Here is a 20,014-nt window from a genome sequence, read left to right as displayed (position 1 = left end):
CTTTTAAGTAGGTTAAGCAGCCAGTGTTGGTGCTGTGCTGTTTACTGAAGTTGGTTGAATCTGAGGGTCACGGGAGGGAAATGGTTCCAGCCAGCTCTTTTGTCCCTGGAGAGGGGAGTTTTGCTTGTTGCTGTCAGGGAAGCCCTCCCAGAAGAGCAAATAATTTCCCCTCTTGCATCTTAGGCTTTTTTCAGAGTGCTGTTTTCAGACTGTCTGTGTCTGGGTTGCTTTGCCTGGTGCAGTGCAGTGCACTCTGGGCTCTATCCCAGCCAGGCCGGCTAAATTTTACAACTCCAAGGACCTGGTGTGGCGGGGACATAAGCTGGTCTTCTGGGGGAGGGTCTTGCTGCACTGGGATTGATGTAAGTTTGACCCAGAAGGGCAGTTGCACCAGAGTGCAGGAACTTGGGATTTGGAGCAAAAGCACACTAAACTCACAGCGACTGGGTTAGCTGCCCTCAGCAGGTGTCTCTGTGTCCATGTGAGGGACAGAGGAGGGAAATGGCACCCACTGGCTCTTTTGTACCTCAAGAGGCAATGCCACCTTTGTCAGATGTGCTCCAAGAAGAGGGAACAGTCTCTCCTAGTGCATCTCAAGCAATCCTCAGATTGTGCTGTATATCCCTGGGGTTACCTGCCTGCCTTTTCTCCAGGAGCACAGCAGCACCTTCAGGGCTCTATGCAGCAATGCTGTGGACCTCTAAAATTCTAGTCTTTAGTTCCACTGGTTGCAAAACTCAGGAAAATCAACCCCTCTAGTTTTCCCTGTCAATGGCTTTAGGGAAGTGTTTTTCTTATGCAATCCCCTGTGCGCTCTTCTTGCTCTTTCTTGCCTCTTTCTGTGACCAGGGCTCACTCCCCTCTGCCTTACCCGTGATCTATTTCTAACCCAAACCATATCTCTGCACTTCCTATCTTCCTTAATGTGCTCTCCTTCTAGTTGTGCAGTTTGTTCTGTCAGTCTTCAAGTCAATTTCTTGGGTATTCAAAATGATTTTATATTTATCTAGCTGTGTTCTAGGGACAAGGCAAGCCTAGGGTCCTCCTACTACTCTGCCATCTTAGCTCCCACCCTTGAATTAATAATTAATTTAATTATTTTCATTCATTTTTTTGTAAGTAAGTTTGTGTGTTCAAACTCGTCCCATCTACATAATTTTTACTATGTAAAGTTCAATGTCATTATTTTTGAGTACTCCCTAATGGTACTTCTAATTTATTTGAAAGACAAAATTTAAAACAGTTCTAATAGACTAAATGTGGCCTATTTTTTTTCTCCTTCAATTGCTAAAATATAACTTCAGTGCTTTCTTATTTTTTTTTTTAAGATTTTATTTATTTGTTTGAGAGAGAGCAAGAGTGAGAGAGATCACAGAGGGAGAGAGAGAAGCAGGCTCCCCGCTGAGCAGAGAGCCTGATGTAGGGCTTGATCCCAGGACCCTGTGATCATGACCTGAGCCGAAGGCAGGCACTTAACTGACTGAGCCATCCAGGTGCCCTGTCAGTGCTTTGTTTTTAATTTGTTCATTGATCAGTTGGTGGATTCAGATCCAGTATCATTGTTATAATATACTATATTTGTAGAGAATAGTGAAATTTGTGATTTTACCTGACATGCAAAATAGAAAGTTATCTTGCCAAGATTTCACAGATCTTACAAAAAACACAATATTCATGGGTCAAAAGCAAAAGGAACCCAATTGCAAAGCAGGCAGCATAAATAGCGTATTTGTTTCAATTCTCCTTGCCTCCAAGTCCCAAAGGGGTCACGTAGATGGGTCAAGATAGATGCTTAGCTCTGTACTGGGCTATATCCCACTGCAGAGTGTACACACACACACACACACACACACACACACGTGCGCGCACGCGCGCGCATATATAAAATGTATTTTATTTTCCTTTTTTGCTTTATCAGGATTGTACTTTCTTTTTATTTTTTTTTATTTTTAAAGATTTTATTTATTTATTTGAGAGAGAGAATGAGAGAAAGCACATGAGAGGGGGGAGGGTCAGAGGGAGAAGCAGACTCCCTGCTGAGCAGGGAGCCCGATGTAGGACTTGATCCCAGGACTCCAGGATCATGACCTGAGCCGAAGGCAGTTGCTTAACCAACTGAGCCACCCAGGCGCCCAGGATTGTACTTTCTTTTTAGATAACTTTAATGTTTTTCTATTCTTTATATTTTCTTTTTGTATGTACTATGTTTTTCAGTTGTACTTCCAACATTCTAAATAGACTAGATTGATGGCTATTAGTATCATGAAGAGTCTCATTAGATGATTTCCTTTTCTGAGGGCTGAGATTGCTTTAAAATAGTGAGTATAGAGTATAATAGTAGTGAAAGATATTCTGCTAGTCATTTTTTTCTTTATCTTTGTGCAAGTAATACACAAATAAGCTGGAGACACAAATAAGCTGGAGACTTCTTTTATTTGATGAATTGAGAAAGGAAAGTCATCTTGCTTTAGTTACTGCATAAAATGGTACTTCTCTTTCCCTCCTCTTTCTTCTCCTCCTTGGCCTTCTTCTCCCCCTCCTTCTTTTTTCTTCTTCTTTCTACTTTTCCTCCATCTTCTTACTCTCCTTTCCTTTTTTCTCCCTCCATCCTAGTCCTCCTTCTCCTACTACTTTTCTTTTTTTTCCCCCTTCTTCTTCTACTCCTTCTGCTCTCCTTGTATTTTTTCTTCTTTTCCCTTTGTTGCCCTTCCCCACTTCCTTTTCCCTCATCTTTCTTCTTCTATGTGGGTTTACAGTAAAAAAAAAATTTTTTTAAAGATTTTATTTATTTATTTAACAGAGAGAGACACAGCAAGAGAGGGAACACAAGCAGGGGGAGTGGGAGAGGGAGAAGCAGGCTCCCCGCAGAGCAGGGAGCCCGATGTGGGACTCGATCCCAGGACCCTGGGATCATGACCTGAGCCGAAGGCAGACGCTTAACCGACTGAGCCACCCAGGCGCCCTACAGTAAAAAAATTTTAAAAAATTGAAATAATTGTTCCAGCTCTTCTCACACTTAGGTTCATGTTAGAGTCCCAAATAAAAAATAATTTTTTATTGTGTATACATAGCTGTGGACTGTAACAAACATCTTAGAAAGAAAACTTGTTTAAACTGACCTTCCTCATGGAGCCATTCAGTATATTCTCCTGCCTTCTGGGCCATGATAGCTCCAGTCAAAAACATTTTTTTATTCTCTGTACTTGATGTATTAACTTCTAGAGTTTTGGGTTTGTTTTAATTTTTTACTATTGTCTCTTTGTCTGAATTTTATATATTTCTCTCACTAACAACTACATGATGTGTTCATGGCAAAAATTATTCAGGATCATGAGACAGATGAAAAACTATTTTTTCCTCATACATGTATACTTTTTAAATTTAATTTTGCTAGTCTTGGATTATGGCTGCTTTCATAATATTTTAAAACAGATTTTCAAATTAATTGTTTGTTTAGGGTCAATTTTGTTTCCAATTATGCTACCGATGAGTACCTTGGCAAGTCATTCAACTTCTTTATCTCAGTTTTTATTTTTTAAGATTTATTTATTTATTTTAGAGAGAGAGGGAGAGCACATGAGGAGGGGTAGGAGTGGAGGGAGAGAATCTTCAAGCAGACTCCCCACTGAGCATGGAGCCTGACATGGGACTCCATCTCACGACCATGAGATCATGACCTGAGCCAAAATCAAGAGTTGGACACTTAACTGACAGCCACCCAGGTGCCCCAGCTTTTTTAATTTTTTTAAATGAAATTCATAATAATACTTAACTCAGCTATGAAGGTTGAGTTAATATTCTTAAAGTCTATAAATAATTATTAGTATAAGTATTTAATAGAAAATATAATGACAAATTATTCTTTCAGCTTTTGTTTCTATTCCCAAATCATATTTTTGTAATTTTTTTGGATATTTATAAGAAATTGCTGCTTTTTTCTCTTAAAGCTCTATTTTCAAAATATAAAATATGTACTGATTTAGATATCCTTTATTCTTCATAATGTTTCAAAAATCTTCTGTATTTAGAGCCTATCAAGTTTTCTCTTGATATTACCTCTAGGAAAGGAAGTATTTTAGATTAATTAAAAGAACCCCTACACCACATTTTCTCCCTAAAATCCTGCTGATTTTACTTCTATGTAGTATAGACGATATGTCTCAGGTTTGGGATTATACATTAACCCATGAAAGCCACATATCCCTTGTGAAAGGCAAAGATACAGATAAAAACTATTAGCAAGAAGACATGATTTCTGAGTCACTTTGTTATCAAAGAATTGACTACAAGCACTGAATCAGAAAATAAAGTATTTATATTTCCTTATTTTAATTAATTTTAATGAAATATTTTTTAATTTTTTTAAAGTTAAATGTTTTAATTTTAATTAAATTAAAACTTTCTATACTTAACAAATTAGATTCTCATGGTACAATCTGAAACTTAGTTAATGGTGGTATTTCTAGGTTTTAGATGCAGCACTTTTACTTTAAGCAAAGCAGGTTTTTAAAGAATGATAGGTTTTATTTTTAACATCTTCTTATGACTTCTATATATTCTGAAATAAGCTCCTAAGATTCAGCTATTTAAATGGATATAGAATTGAAGTTACATATATTCAAATATTGTTTGCTCAATAAATGCCTTAGATAAAATATCCAGTCAATTGCAAATTGGTTCATTACTGGGAATATGCAACTCTCCTTAGAGTTCTATATCATTTGGTCATTTGAAGGTAATTACAAAACTACTTTCTGCCATATGAATTGTAGTCTAATTAAACTAGCCTCTAGGCAGCCACAGTGGTGATGCTGGATAAGCAGCATTTTCTCAAATTCCCTCAATACTACTATGTTTCTCTCAACTTTGCTGATTTCATGTGTTCCCTGCCAACTTAAACTTTTTCATATTTTAATATGACTCAGTGCTGGAATAAAATCTTTCATAGAAAAAAAATCAGCAAGATCTGCTCTGAAAAGAGTAAAACAATGAAATTTGTGAAATTGGTGAAAACAACCATCAGGAATAAATATGTATACATTTTATGAACATGGAGTAAAATTGTAATTAAATACTTGCTATGTTGTGTTCAAACATAAATTAATGAGAAAGGGAATATGTCAATTTAATGGCACTGTTTCTAAACTCAAAGAAATGCAGATATGCATATCTCAAATGGGTTTAAATGCAGCTTCTAATGAGAGTTATTAGAAATAGCACTTTAGATACTTCTAAGGTTTTGGTTTTCAAATTTACTTGAAGATTGGTGTAACAATAAGTATGTGAAGAACTGTTCAGTTAAAAATAAGGACTAACTTGAATATTTTCAGGGATTCATGGTATTAGGGTGCAATAAAAGTTGTAAATTCATGTTAATTCATACACTGGTGCATGCAAAGCTCATTTCATGTTTTAGGAATATATGACTGCCACAATTTAGATGTTACACCATAGACTTAATTTTATTTCATTTTTAACTATAAAATATTCTAAACAAATTGAAAAAATGTAAAGATTAATGACATACTAAGAGCCATGTCCTCCCATTCAGATTTCATAGAGTATATATTCCCATAATTCACTTGAGGTATTTTTAATGAAATACTAAGATAGTTTTAAGTACAGTTTGTTATTTTTTCTTTCTAATGAGAACATGTTTCTGAATTTGCTCTGTGTCCTTAGGCAAAAAAAACCTACATAATTTATGAAAACACATAAACACACATACACACACTCATATCGCATGTATTAAGACCCTGGGAAAAACAAAACATGCAAAATTCAAAAAAGAAAGTAGCCCTTAAAGAAAATGAAAATGATATTGTTGATGCTGACTTTCTTAAACCAACAAACAACATGTTGACACTGGTTCTAAGTTTACCTTGTCACTTGAAAGGTATGTCTTTTGCTACTCTTACATCCTACTGTTAATGAGAATTATACCACTGTTGTTGCCATGTAAATGATCTGCAATTTCCAAGTTGTTTCCAGTACTTACTGTCTTTTATGTTATTTAGTTTCATCAATATGCTTTTATGTGGATTTATTTTATTTTTTATGATATTGCTCAAGACTCAGTTTTTTATCTAATATTTATTGAGGGCTTCCTATGGATCAAGTGCTACTCTAGGTATAAAGTACCTAGAATAAGGCAGACATAAACTCTGAAAAAGGCAGACATAATCTCTGATGCTCACCATGCATACACTCTAGAAGTAATAACACTGAAATGAACCAAATAGATCAAAATATATATAATGTGAAATCTTAAGTGTTTTTATTAAATTTAGAAAACTAAAAGATTATTTCTTAAAATGTTCAACATCTCAGCATTACCTAGGTTTTCTACCATCTACTATATTTCCTATTAAATTCATTTTGAATTGTTTTATTCTCTTATCCACATCTTCACTCTATTTTTCATATTTGTTCTCCTGCTCCAAGAAGAATACTGTTTTTCTCACTCTTCTTTCCTTTTTCTGCAAATCTGTGTTTGGATGAGGGAGAATAGTAGACAGAAGTATTTATTATTCAAATATGCATAAAGTTTGAGGTAGGTATTATCATAACTTCCCCTTGGAAAAGTAAAAATGCCTATAGTTCTGAGACTATATCATACTATCTTTGAATTCTCAGTGCATAGCAATGTTGCTGGAAAACACATATTTATTTAATTAAATGTCAATATATAAAGATGCATAGTTAGTATCTATGGCATTGAAAATACATGAATTTTAATTATATGCTAATTCAAGAGTGATGCTAAGTGTTAGGACCTAGTTATATATGACTATTTAAATTTAAATATAAATTAATTAAAATAAAATAAAACCAAATATTCACTTTTTCATACTGGTCATTTCAAATGCTCAATCGCCACATATAACTAATGGTTATCATATTATAGGGCACCTAAGATACAGAACTTTTCCATCACAGCAGAAAGTATTACTGGATAGTTATCCGGAGGATATGACATTTTCCATCACTGCAGAAAGTATCATTGGATAGTTATCGGGAGGATATGACATTTCAACATTATTTGTTACATATGTCCTCAAGGTTAGATTGACATAGATGAAATCCATAACTATCACAGTGCACTGGTATATCTTAAGTTATCCCTAATCTTTTTATAAGACTGATCAAATCGAAGGAACTTGACATCTGAATCTTAAAAAATAAATAACCCATTAATAATCCTACAGACAATACTAGCTAAACCACAGCATGCATTCAACAAGCAGTCGTTTAGCTCAATACTACTAGCAACATGGCAACGAATAATCATGTTTCAAGTGAGGAGACAGATTTGTCAAATATCAGTTTGATAATGTTTCACAAATGCCAAAATAAAATCTGCACTGTTGCATAGTGGTAGTCCAAAGATATAATCAATTCTTTCCTGGTGGGGAGAGGATGACACAATATTGTCTAGAGTTGATGGAGTACTGATTAGCTAGTCCTAATATGGGGAACAAGGAAGAAGGGAGAAGTGCATTCAGAAAAAAGGAAGAACATGAACAAAGTTCAAGGTTATATAAAGAAAGACAAGTATAGCAAATTGGAATTATTTGAGAATGTCAATGCAAAATATGTGTGGCAGGCATAAGAGAGTTGAGGCTGGAGAATGAGACAAAGACACACTCACAGAGAGACTTGGATGGTTCTATGGCCCACATTAGTTACTAATAAATAATTCCTAAAAACACCACTACTTTTCCTATTACTTCTGTAGGAACATGTAATTATTATAATGAATAGTAGTTCATAAAATATAACTGTCTTTTGATGTCACTCTGTATGTATCTTATAGTACTCTGTGGAAAAGTACTATATAACATTTTTATCTTCTATTATATATTAATATGAAAAAGAAGTATTACTGTAAAGTGTATAACAATATAATACTATGTAAAAGTGAATTTTAGGGATCATTAACCATTTTTCTTTATTTTATTATTATTATTTTTTAAAGATTTTATTTATTTATTTGACAGAGAGAGATAGTGAGAGCAGGAACACAAGCAGGGCGAGTGGGAGAGGGAGAAGCAGGCTTCCCGCTGAGCAGGCAGCCCGATGCGGGGCTCGATCCCAGCACCTTAGGATCATGACCTGAGCGGAAGACAGATGCTTAATGACTGAGCCACCCAGGAGCCCCTAACCATTTCTCTTTAAGGTAGCTTCTGGGAGTTAAATATCCTATGTTTGAAAATGATATCACATTATCAAATATGTCCTTCCCCTTTTTTAGTCTTATTTTAACTTCATTCTTCACAATTTCATTTTAAACTATGCTATATATTTAACTTTATAATCACCTCCATTGTAAAAATGGTAAGATTCCTTCAAGAGCATTCTCATGTGTAAATCTTATCTTCACAGGAAATACGTCATTGCTAGAATTCATTCACTTATACCAGTGGAAGTGTTCTAAGATGTTAAGGACCCATTTAATAAATTGATTTTCACAAAATTCATGGAAGCTATTAGTCTCATTTATTTGACATCAAAAAGTGTCTTTCTTTGTTAATCATTAGGAGATTAATTACAGCCATAGTCAGCAAGCCTGCAGCATGAAAATGAGATAATTTAGTACTCAAATAATAAAAAAAATACATATCCTATGGTAATGTATGCTGCTCTCTGTAGAATTTATTATATTGAAGACCAATTTGGATATTTTAATTGAAATAACTGTAATTGCCTCCTACAGTTCTAAGCTACCATCTAGGATAGGGGAATATTGTAAAGTATTTTCTTTCTAAATACAGATGGTTCAGACACATGAACAGACTTTCAGATACAGGCATATGTCAATTAAAACACAATTTCATATTAGATATGAAATTGAAATTTTCTATCATGTTATATATAAATAATATACAAATATATGTAAACATCCCATTTTATAAGAAATCTTGAAAATTTTTATGTGGTATATGACACCACATTTTTGCAATATCCAATGATTATTTTTCTGCATTAAAAGTTACATTTCCTAACTGTTTTTTCTTAAAAGATAAAATTGTTCAATTTTAATTTTTTATGATAGGTGGTTTTGAAAAATATAAGGGAAAGCAAAGAAATCTCTGATTTAAAGATGCAAGATCTAAACAAAGTCTGGATCATATAAACCACTTTGGGAGAGAACAGAGAGACAAACAACTTCTGCATGCTACACTTTCCAAAGAGATTTCTCAGGTCAATGAGTCTTATGGACTTCCCGGAGAGCTCTCAAGTTTGCTCTTGATTTTCTGCCTATCTCATATGTGCTCACAACCTATAACTTCTTAGAGCATCTTCTAACAACTTATTTATAATAGCAATGACTAACTTACCAAACATTTCCTATAGGCCAGAACTTTTTACTTATTAACTCATTTTATCCTTACTGTAACCCAACAATGGGAAATACCACTATTATCTTCATTTTTGCAGGAATGCAAATGAAGAACAAGAGAAAAGTTAATTAAATTTTCTATAGTCACATAGCTAGTAAGAAGGGAAACTCGGGTATGAAGGCATAACATCTAGCTCTAGTCAATACTACTTCTCTCCTTCTACAACCCAGAAGCAATAGAATGAAGTAATTTTTTTTTCATATTTCATAACCTCTACAATGCATGTAAGCCAAACCAGATTGTGGGAATTCACAGTGCCTGGATAGATAAAATCTGACTTGTATAGGCCTCCTTGGATGAGACTAAATTGAAAAGCAAAGGAGGAGTGCTGGGAACACTGGGCCTCCTTCGAAGTATCTTGGCTGAAAGCGGCCAGATTCTTACTGTGGTTCAAGGCTCTGATCTAGGGAGTAAATACCTAAATTTGAAGAAAAACAGACACCTATAGTGGTCATGTACTTCAAGAACTCCTTGCCTCCTTGCTTTGCATGCACACTGTGAGCACTGCTTGCCCTTATCACACACTGCCCCATATATTATCATCCTGACCATGAAGGTGACACTTTCCTCCTGGTTTTGTGCTTGTGCCTGATGTATTGGTAAGACCCCAATAAAAGTGGAAATAAAGTTTGCCTCAAGGCCTTTCGCCACTAGTGTTTGGTCCCCAGGCCTCTCCTTTCTTGTATTACAGTGTCTGGAGTAATCTTTTCATTCACCATCTCAGGGTTTGCTGGCCAAACTGGACACCAGATAGTCACAGCACCTTGCCTCTTTTTTTTTTTAGCACCTTGCCTCTTAAGGAGAAACATATTTATTTGAGTAATAATGTGGAGAAACATACAGCAGTGTCTATTTCCTTTTTCCAGGCAAGGATATACTTAAATTTTGGATGTTAATAAAATAAATGTAAAGACAATAGTTGGTACAAGCCATGGCAAATGACATTGGTAGACAGGTCTTAGCCAACCTATGAGCTTCATCACCGCTTTTGTAAATTCTTTCAAATAGTAAGCTTGCCAAACAGTTTCAACATAAGCTCCCAGCATCCTTAAGGCACCCTTCTAAGCAGATAACTGCTCATAACTCCCTTCTGTAGGAAAATTCTGGAGTTACCATTCTATGGCTGATAATGAATGTCTATTTTGTTTGATAGGAGTGAAATTGTATACTTCCATTAGGAGGTATATGTCTGAATATCTCTCTGCTGTATCAACCATTAATGATCATTGCCTGGATCCATTAACTAATCAGGAGTGACAAAATATTTATATTCTAATTCTACCCTTCATTTTCTCATATTCTTCAAGATATTTCTATAAAAGAAACTTCCATTCATTAACTATTTGGTTAAAGGATCAAGATATTGAATAAAAGGCATGATAAACTATTGATTTTTTTATCTTGTAGCATTTTATGAAATTTTCTTTCATTCTCCAAGGATGAGGAGGATCAATTAAAATCTTTTGGCATATGTTAAGAACTCATGGATTTCTTTCTTTCTTTCTTCCTTCCTTCCTTCCTTCCTTCCTTCCTTCCTTCCTTCCTTCCTTCCTTCCTTCCTTCTTTCTTCTTTCTTTCTTTCTTTCTTTCTTTCTTTCTTTCTTTCTTTCTTTCTTTCTTTCTTTCTTAGAACTAATGGATTTAAACATATTTAATATATATTTAATCCATAGCAGTGATTATTCTTGTTGATTCAACAGATTGTCCCTGATGGGCCAGTGAGAGGTTTCTTTCTTTCTTTTTTATTTTAAATATTTTATTTATTTGAAAGAGAGAGACAGAGTGAGAGAAGGAACGCAAGCAAGGGGAGTGAGAGAGGGAGAAGCAGGCTTCCCGCTGAGCAGAGAGCCCAATGCAGGGCTCGATCCCAGGACCCTAGGATCATGACCTGAGCCTAAGGCAGGCGCTTAATGACTGAGCCACCCAGGAGCCCCCAGTGAGAGGTTTCTTTGGGAAAGGTTTCTTGACATATAATAAATTAGTCAAATATCAAAAGATATTTGAATTTGATAACCATCAAGATATATTTTGGAATTACCATGTATAATTCTACCCTATATTCAGAGTCAGTGATTTTATTCTAATGTGGGTTGGCTACTTATAGTGGGACAAAGTAAATACTGACCTCAATTATTTATGCTAGGTATGTTTGGTGCTCCAGGCTTGTGTAAGGTTTTGAGCAGTTTTCAATAGATAAAACTAGAAAATACGTGTTTTAAGGATAAGATATCGGAAACATTGATACTTCCCATTTTAATTCAAGACCACACAGTTTGTACATAACTTCAGAAATCTTCCATATGTATGTTCTTCTTCAGAATGAAAAAAATCTGCTTTCAGTGATACCTGTATAATTATTCATGTTTTATCTTACAGTACATGGATAATAGCCTAAGATAAAAAAAAAATAAAGGGCTAATGCAGACAATATTACAGAAAAGCAGTCTCCTAAGAAACATTTTACTTATTCAGTACTTAGATTTTGTAACATGAGAAATACACAATCAAAATATTGTTTTACAGTATTTTAAAAGCACATGTAATATTATCTATCTGTGTTCACTCATTTTATTTTTGTTTAATAATGATTCTTTTTAAGATTAAATTTTTATTAAAATTATGCAATATAATTCGTTACAAAGTCAGATCTAACAAAAGTATGTTCCCAGAAATAATATGTCTCTATTTTATTCCCAACCCCTCCAATCTAATTATTCTATTTATTTACTTTTATAGATTTTTTCTAATTTTTAGTTTTTCCTTCCATCATTCTTTTCTCTTAAATATGATTATGTAGAAATATAAATATGAATGTGTGTAAATTTGCATTATTAGGATATATTTGTGAATATATATATTCACATATATATGTGACATTTCTTTTTCTATGAATACTCTTTGTCTCTAGCTCATATATATATATATATATATATATAGTCACACATACATACATACTCATTCTCAGGGTCTCTGGAAAATTCTTCATTCCTAGTAATTTTCCATGCATTCAACTAAAACCTGACCTTCTCTAGCCCCATATCCAGCTCCCACATAGTATCAGAATTGTTTCTCTCCCTGTTGTCTATATTTGGACTAAGAAAATTGCACAAACTTACTGCCCCTGACCATGTAAAACTTTACACACTTACGGTCTGCTCAACCATAACCCCAAGTAGGAAAAGGCCATCTATAATCCCTTCTATCCCCAAATGAAAAGAAGTTCCTTCCCCAAACTGTATTTTGCCCTGTCATGTCTTGCAAGTCAAATGAAAGATTTTCTTGTTTAATAATAGCATGGTAAACAAAATTTTACCACTCTTCTTTTCCACTTAATGTTAAATCCCAGTGGTCACTCCATGTTTGTACACTATGATATTTCTTTCTTTTTTAAAGCTGTATAGCACCCCATTATGAGATTTAATATAATGTATTCAACCCATACTCTAATGATGGACAACTGTGCTATTTACAGGATCATACTATTACAAATAGCACTGAAAATGATAACCATGTGTATGACTTTTCATAATATTATAAGTGCATCTTTACTTTTTTTTTGTATTTTTTTATTAACATATAATGCATGATTTGTTTCAGGGTTAGAGGTCTGTGATTCATCAGTCTTACACAATTCACAGGGCTCACCATAATGCATACCCTCCCCAATGTCCATCAATCAACCACCCCATCCCTCCCACCCCTTCTACTCCAGCAATCCTGTTTGTTTCCTGAGATTAATAGCCTCTTATGGTTTATCTCCTTCTCTGGTTTCATCTTATTTCATTTTTCCCTGCCTTCCCCTATAATCCTCTGTCTTGTTTCTAAAATTCCTCATATCCATGAGATCATATGATACTTGTCTTTCTCTGAATGACTTATTTCACTTAGCATAATACCCTCCAGTTCCATCCACGTTGTTGCAAATGGCAAGATTTCATTTTTTGATGGCTGCATAATATTCCATTGTATATATATACCACACCTTCTTTATACATTCATCTGTTGATGGACATCTAGGCTCTTTCCATAGTTTCCATTTTGTGGACATTGCTGATATAAACAATGGGGTGCATGTGCCCCTTAGGATCACTACATTTGTATCTTTGGGGTAAATACCCAGTAGTGCTATTGCTGGGTCGTAGGGTACCTCTTTTTTCAACTTTTTGAGGAAGCTCCACACTTTTCCAGAGAGGCTGCACCAGCTTGCATTCCTACCAACAGTGTAGGAGGGTTCCCCTTTCTCCACATCCCCGCCAACATCTGTCGTTTCCTGACTTGTTAATTTTAGCCATTCTGACTGGTGTGAGGTGGTATCTCATTGAGGATTTGATTTGGATTTCCCTGAGGCCGAACAATGTTGAGCACTTTTTCATGTGTCTGTTGGCCATTTGGATGTCTTCTTTGGAAAATTGTCTGTTCATGTTTTCTGCCCATTTCTTGATTGGATTATTTGTTTTTTGGCTGTTGAGTTTGACAAGTTGTTTATAGATTTGGATACTAGCCCTTTATCTGATATGTCATTTGCAAATATCTTCTCCCATTCTATCGGCTGTCTTTTGGTTTTGTTCACTGTTTCCTTTGCTGTGCAAAAGCTTTTTATCTTGATGAAGTCCCAATAGTTCATTTTTGCCCTTGCTTCCCTTGCCTTTGGCAATATTTCTAGGAAGAAGTTGCTGAGGCTGAGGTCGAAGAGGTTGCTACATGTGTTCTCAGGGATTTTGATGGATTCCTATCTGACATTTACGTCTTTCATCAATTCTGAGTCTGTTTTTGTGTGTGGTGTAAGGAAATGGTCCAGTTTCATTCTTCTGCATGTGACTGTCCAATTTTTCCAACATCATTTGTTGAAGAGACTGTCTTTTTTCCATTGGACATTCTTTCCTGCTTTGTCAAAAAAACAGATAGATCTATGTATCTGTTGATCTATGTGTCTGTTTTTGTGCCAGTACCATACTGTCTCGATGATTACAGCTTTGTAATAGAGCTAGACGTCTGGAATTGTGATGCCACCACCTTTGTTTTTCTTTTTCAACATTCCTCTGGCTATGCGGGTTCTTTTCTGGTTCCATACAAATTTTAGGATTATTTGTTCCATTTCTTTGAAAAAAGTGGATGATATTTTGATAGGGATTGAATTAAGTGTGTAGATTGCTCTAGGTAGCATAGACATTTTCACAATATTTGTTCTTCCAATCCATGAGCATGGTACGTTTTTCCATTTCTTTGTGTCTTCCTCAATTTTTTTCATGAGCATTCTATAGCTTTTTGAGTACAGATTCTTTGCCTCTTTGGTTAGATTTATTCCTAGATATCTTATGGTTCTGGGTGCAATTGTAAATGGGATCGATTCCTTAATTTCTCTTTCTTCTGTCTTGTTGGTGGTGTATAGGAATGCCACTGATTTCTGTGCATTGATTTTATATCCTGCCACTTTACTGAATTCCTGTATGAGTTCTAGCAGTTTTGGGGTGGAGTCTTTTGGGTTTTCCACATAAAGTATCATACCATCTGCAAAGAGCGAGAGTTTCACTTCTTCTTTGCTGATTTGGATGCCTTTTATTTCTTTTTGTTGTCTGATTTCTGAGGCTAGGACTTCTAGTACTATGTTGAATAGCAGTGGTGGTAGTGGACATCCCTGATGTGTTCCTGACCTTAGAGGAAAAGCTCTCAGTTTTTCCCCTTTGAGAATGATATTTGCTGTGGGTTTTTCATAGATGGCTTTTATGATAGTGAGGTATGTACCCTCTCTCCCTACACTGTGATGAGTTAACCAAGAAAGGATGCTGTACTTTGTCAAATGCTTTTGATGCATCTATTGAGAAGATCATACGATTCTTGTTCTTTCTTTTGTTAATGTATTGTATCACATTGATTGATTTGTGGATATTTGTGGAACCAACCTTGCAGGTGAGGAATAAATCCCACTCTTGGGATTGAGTTCTAGTTTCAAAGCACTGTGGTCTGAAAATATGCAGGGAATGATCCCAATCTTTTGGAACCAGTTGAGACCTGATTTGTGACCCAGGATGTGATCTATTCTGGAGAATGTTCCATGGGCACTAGAGAAGAATGTGTATTCCGTTGCTTTGGGATGGAATGTTCTGAATATATCTGTGAAGTCCACCTGGTCCAGTGTGTCATTTAAAGCCTTTATTTACTTGTTGATCTTTTGCTCAGATGATCTGTCCATTTCAGTGAGGGGGTTTTTAAAGTTCCCTACCATTTTGTATTATTGTCGATGTGTTTCTTTAATTTTGTTATTAATTGGCTTATATAATTGGCTGCTCCCATGTTAGGGTCATAGATATTTAAAATTGCTAGATCTTCTTGTTGGATAGACCCTTTAAGTATGAGGTAGTGTCCTTCCTCATCTCTTATTATAGTCTTTGGTTTAAAATCTAATTCGTCCATTATAAGGATTGACACCCCAGCTTTCTTTTGATGTCCATTAGCATGGTAACTGGTTTTCCACCCCCTCACTTTCAATCTAGAGGTGTCTTTGAGTCTAAAATGAATCTTTTGCAGACAGCATATGGATGGGTCTTTTTTTTTTTTTTTATCCAATCTGATACCCTGTGTCTTTTGATTGGGGCATTTAGCCCATTTACATTCAGGGTAACTATTGAAAGATATGAATTTAGTGCCACTGTATTGCCTGTAAGGTGACTGTTACTGTATATTGTCTCTGTTCCAATCTGGTCTATATTGCTTTTAGGCTCTCTCTTTGCTTAGAGGACCCCTTTTAACATTTCTTGTAGGGCTGGTGTGGTGTTCGTAAATTCTTTTAGTCTTGGAAGCTTTTTATCTCTCCTTCTATTTTCAATGACAGCCTAGCTGGATATAGTATTCTTGGCTGCATATTTTTCTCGTTTAGTGCTCTGAATATATCCTGCCAGTCCTTTCTGGCCTACCAGGTCTCTGTGGATAGGTCTGCTGCCAATCTAATGGTTCTACCGTTGTAGGTTACAGACCTCTTGTCCCGAGCTGCTTTCAGGATTTTCTCTTTGTCTCTGAGACTTGTGAGTTTTACTATTAGATGTCAGGGTGTTGACCTCTTTTTACTGATTTTGAGGGGGGTTCTCTGTGCCTCCTGGATTTTGATGCCTGTTTCCTTCTCCTAATTAGGGAAGTTCTCTGCTATAATTTGCTCCAATATACCTTCGGCCCTTCTCTCTTTCTTCTTCTTCTGGGATCCCAATTATTCTAATGTTGTTTCACTTTATGGTATCACTTATCTCTCGAATTCTGCCTTTGTGATCCAGTAGTTGTTTATCTCTCTTTTCCCCAGCTTCTTTATTCTCCATCATTTGGTCTTCTATATCACTAATTCCTCTTCTGCCTCATTTATCCTAGCAGTTAGAGCCTCCATTTTTGATTGCACCTCATTAATAGCCTTTTTGATTTTGACTTGGTTAGATTTTAGTTCTTTTATTTCTCCAGAAAGGGATTCTCTAGTATCTTCTATGCTTTTTTCAAGCCCAGCTGGTATCTTTATAATCGTCATTTTGAACTCTACTTCCAACACTTCACTAATGTCTGTATTGATTAGGTCCCTGGCAGTTGGTACTGCCTCTTGTTCTTTTTTTTTTTTTTTTTTTTTTTTGAGGTGAGTTTTTCCGTCTCATCATTTTGTCTAGAGGGGAATAGATGAATGAGAGAACAAAATGCTAAAAGGGTAAAACGACCACAGCAAAATATATACTAAAGAAATCAGAAGAGACCTGAAACTGGGGAGAAAAGGAAGGAGAAAAAAATAAGAATATGGTCAGGCTGGTGAATAGAACACAGCCACACACTAGATTTTGAGTGTATTTTGGTCTGTTAGAAGAAATTGCCTCTGAAAATTTTAAAGAAAGAAAAACATATATATACAAAAATAAGGGTAAATATGATGAAGGGGTGCTGTAAAGATGAAAAAAAGATTTTAAAAAAGGAATTGATAAGATAAGAAGCTGGTTGAAAAAGAATGAAAAAAATTTTAAAAAAGAAAAGAGAGAATGTGATCAGGCAGGAGACTAGGACAACATCATAAACTAGATTTAGGGTATATTTTGGTCTGTTAGAAGAAGCTGTATCCCAAAATTTTAAAAAAGGAAAAACTTATATATATATACAAAAAATAAGGTTAAATACAATGAAGGGATAGAATATGACTGTAAAAATGAATATTAAAAAATATTTCAAAAAAGGAATTGATAAGATGTTGGTTGAAAAAGGAAAGAAGAAAAATTCAACTAAAAAATAGAAAAAGGAAAAAATAAAGAGAATTTAAAGAATTAACTTTGAAAGACTAAAGCATCATGGGAAAAAAGCCATGAATTCTATGTGCTGTATTCCCCTAGCGCTGGGGTTTTGCTGTTCTCATTGATCAGTAAACTTAGTCTTGCCTGGATGTTCTTTCTGATCTTCTCGGGGAGGGGCTTGTTGCAGTGAGTCTCAAATGTCTTTGCCTGAGGCAGAATTGCCCCGCCCTTGCCAGGGTCCAGGCTACGTAATCTGCTCAGGTTTGCTCTCGGAAGCTTTTGTTCCCTGAAAGATTTCCGTACAGCTTTGGAGGATGAGAATGAAAATGCCGGCCTCTCAATCTCTCATCCCAGAGGAGCCGAGGACTTGGGGCTCCACTCCTCAGTGAGCCCCCAGAGAAAAGCAGTCAATCACTCCTGTCTCCCCAGTCTCAGGCCACACTCCATGCCCACCTGGCCTGTGTCCAAGCGCTTCTATCTCTGGCACACCACCCTGTTTGGAGTCTCCAAGCCCAGCAGATTCCTGGGGTGGGCTCCCACACTGCTCCTCCTGGGGGAGGAAGGGGAGTCTCCCCAGATCTGCCACTTGTTGTGTCCCTGCTGGAAGAGTAGTGGCTCAACTATGCCCTAGATCATGGTTTATGGCAACCCCAAGCTGAGAGTCCACTCCACGACTCTGTCTTTGCAGCCAGCTTCCCTGCTCTGATACCTGGGAGCTCTGCTGCACTCAGGCACCCCTGGTCTTTCTGTGACCGTGAGGGTCCTGAGACCATACTGTCCCAGTGACCGTTCCACCCCGCTTAGCCACTGGAGCAACACCCTCAGAGGAGCAGAATTCTACAAGTTGCGATTTTGTGCTCCACTGCTCCATCACTTGCTGGTAGCCGGGCAAGGGAGGCTACCTCCCTCCGCAGTCTATCTTTCTAAATATTGCCTCAGATTCACTTCTCCCCACATCCTACCTTCCAGAAACTGGTCGCTTTTCTGTTCACAGAATTGCTGCTATTCTTTCCTTCAATCTCCTGTTGAGTTTGTAGGTGTTCTGAATGGTTTGATAACTATCTAGCTGAATTCCTGGGACCAGAAGAAATTTAGGTCTCCTACTCCTCCACCATCTTGCTCCTAGAAGTGTGTATCTTTACTTTTAAAGTGTATCTTTAGTTGTAACTCTTTCATCAGGGTAGTACAATTTTGCAGTTTCCACCACCGTGAGTGTCTGTTTTCCTACAGCCTCACCAAGTCAGAAAATTTTTGGACGTTTGACAATCTGCTAGATGAAAATACTGTCTCAGTGTAGTTGTGATCTACATTTCTCTTACTTTGAGCAAATTGAACATTTTCTTTTTATATGAAAAATAAATTTGAAGTGATATTTCTTTTTCTATGAATACTCTTTTTGTTTCTAGCTATAGAGCTGTTGACCACTTTATTCTTTATTTTCAGAAGCTCTTTATTATAGATGTCAATAATTGTCTTTAATTTTTATTTCCAAGTCCACTCAGATTGCCATTTTTTGGAATATTGAACAACTATCTCAACAAAATAAACATTTAAAATTTATTTTTAACTTAGCATCTCACTACCATATGCAGTATTTATAACTTATGCTACTCCATATATTTTGATTGCCCTTGAAATGGGTAAATGTCTTCCATATTTTCATTCCTGAATCTTTGAAACAGAAGATAAATATTTACTTCTGCAATTTCTGTGGCAACAAAGGTATAATCACATGACCTGATCTAGCCTTAAAACAACCTGAGGAAGCAGATGCTATTCAGAATCTATTTTCAGGAAAGGGACCAGTTTATTGCAAGTGCCTATGGCAGTAGTTATGTACACAATGGCCAGAGTCAGTTAAGTGAGCTATAGTATATATATGTGGTCTGGGCAGCATCGATGAATCATGGCTGACAGAACCCTATAATATTAGCACCCTGTAAAATTGGTGTTGCTACTACCTGACTAGACTCCAAAATCTTTCTCTCAACAATTAGCTAAATTATATCTTGTAATAAATGTTGATCCAAATTAAATAAGCTATAATGGGTTTTGTAACTATGAACTCTGACTCTGACTGACTGGAATCAGAAGTGGATTATTGCAGGTAACAGACCCTAATGAAATGAAATTCTGACATTTCTTGTTTTTGTGAGTTTTGGAGGATTTAAAGATCCAGCTACCATTAAAGGAAGAGAATCTGGTAGGTTTTGGCATGCAGGTGCAGTTTTTAAAAATTAATGCCTGTTTGTATTTCCCTGTCAAACATAAGATCTTAGGCAAACGGAACAGGTTCTGCCAAAGAACAGTGTGAGGGACATGGAGAATATCCTGATTTAGTGTGTGTTGGCTACCTGTAATTATACT

The sequence above is a fragment of the Mirounga angustirostris genome, unplaced genomic scaffold, assembly GCF_029215605.1.
Source record: "Mirounga angustirostris isolate CCGP_5_RB_7025 unplaced genomic scaffold, mMirAng1.0.hap1 SCAF_3, whole genome shotgun sequence".
Taxonomy (NCBI): Eukaryota; Metazoa; Chordata; class Mammalia; order Carnivora; family Phocidae; genus Mirounga; species Mirounga angustirostris.
This window is presented reverse-complemented; position numbering follows the sequence as displayed.